We start from the raw sequence: 2,100 nt of genomic DNA on the forward strand, positions 1-2,100 counted from the left end.
ACAGCCTTATTTAACTTTTATAGAAAAAAATCGAAATTAAACAAAGTGTACTTCTTTTTCGATTTTGTGATATGGTTGAAAATTGTGAAACAATTGAAAATTTAAATATTCTGACAACGTAACACTGATTAAATAAAACTTTAATAAATAAAAAAGGTTTTTTTAATAAAGTTTAGAATATTTACAGGAACAAACATCATTGCAGTGCTTCTACAAGCTTCTTATTTCAAGGCGCCCTAATTACTATACTACAGTCGTACCAATAACTCAAAAGGACTGCTAATCGCGATACAAGACAGCGTAGTCGGGTATTTAGTACCAATTGGTACGCCAGACGTCACGACGAATAGCAAATTGCTACTTTTGTAACTAATTTGTTTTACGTTGACAAGTAGCAATTCATAAAAGCTACTTTTTATTTTGTTTACAATTAGCACTCTCTACCCATATTAGGAAGCGTTAATGAGTTTGTAACACACAATGCCATCTATTGAGATGCATATTTGTCAAAGCTTAGAAAACAATTTTAAAAGAAGTCTTTGCTTAGGAAATGAAACTATTTTTCCGGCTTTAAATCGAGTATATTTGTTTTTTCAAACAAACCAACGTTTCGAGCCCTATACTGACCGTGATTATGGGACCTGTAGAGGGCTCGAAACGTTTTGAAAAAACAAATATACGCGATTTAAATCCGGAAAAATAGTTTCATTTTCTATGTGTAACAATGGCGAAAACCTAAGAACTCGAGAAGTTTTGCTTGCAAAAGACGTCTGTTATCTGCCTGGGATGCTGCGACACGCCATTGAAATTAAAAAAACATCCTAATTTCAACAGGGAAGACGATTTCTCTGTACCACTAATTTGGGATCCAGTATTCCCTCTGATGAAAAATCACAAACAGACATAAGACTGCAGTACTGATTAATATGTTTTAATTTATTCTAATTTCCAATATTAATTAATTATAAATTTAACTTAATAAAAAATAAAATAATTTGTAAAACAGATGAAGCCTTAATTGGAATGTTGTTTGTAAAATTAAAAATAGGGTATTTAATGAATAATTTTTGTAACTATAGTGAAAAAATAGGGTGGTTTGCATTAATATTAGACATAACTGGTTGATGACTTTACTACCTCAGTCAACCGTGAACATGGGACCTGTAAAGTGCCCGTAACGTTAGTTTGTTTGAAAAAACATATATACGCGATTTAAATCCGGAAAAATAGTTTTATTTCTTATGTGTAAGAAACACGAAAACCCAAAAACTCGATAAATAATTTTAACTCACGATCAATATTTGAATTATATTGCAAGGAACAAAACTAAGTTCTTATATTTCATATTAAAGAGGAATTCACGGCTTAAGAATACATTGTCGCCTCCCCATACATGCCCGTGGGGGTCGTAAGAGGCGACCGAGGGCGTCACAAGTGTCCATCTGCTTAGCGTTGTGGTAGGCTCTGTGCCGACTGGATAGCGACCACAGTACACACGGCGGAAAACCCTCCACAGTGAAACGCTTTTGCGAATCGCGTTCAGGGATCAGTTGGTGTACATCCAGTGCATTTGGCCAGACCGGCAAAATGATAGTGACGGAGTGAAGATATTTGTGTTTTCCATCCGTTACTCTCATCTCTGGACTGTATTCGCACTTTCCATCAGGCGCGGTGCAGTCATTTTGTCGAGTCGCAATAAACTGTGTAAATATGAAAAAAGTTTATTGTAAACTTACAAGTTTTTGCTTGAGTCTTAACCGAGCTGGCAAGGTTCAGTCGTGCATCTCACTCGAACTTGTATTAAAAGCAATGATACTCCACTAATTGTCTCGTTCGCACCGCCCATCGTCTCGCGTCTGTGAATTGAAAGAAATATTAAGATCGTGCACAAGAAACTAATTCCACATAATGAACGAATTCCTGTACGTAACGATTTACTATCTCATAGTTTTTTTCTGTAACCCGAAGGTTTCCTGAAAGAGATTGCTATATAGCAATAAGGCCGGCTGTTGTACCTGTCTTTTTATTTTTTGTAGTATTTATCCCAGTGTGGAATAAAGAATATTTGTATTATTGTATTGTGTTGACTTCATTCCTAAC

General features: G+C 35.2%; 1 protein-coding gene across 1 annotated transcript in view; it reads right to left on the reverse strand.

Annotated features, from left to right (window-relative positions):
• LOC113231510 overlaps nt 1–2,100 on the reverse strand; it is a 155,863-nt gene that overhangs the window by 46,175 nt on the left and 107,588 nt on the right. The gene's annotated exons all lie outside the window — the stretch shown is intronic.

Source organism: Hyposmocoma kahamanoa, unplaced genomic scaffold, assembly GCF_003589595.1.
Source record: "Hyposmocoma kahamanoa isolate Upper Pololo Valley unplaced genomic scaffold, ASM358959v1 65, whole genome shotgun sequence".
In the NCBI taxonomy this organism is placed as follows: Eukaryota; Metazoa; Arthropoda; class Insecta; order Lepidoptera; family Cosmopterigidae; genus Hyposmocoma; species Hyposmocoma kahamanoa.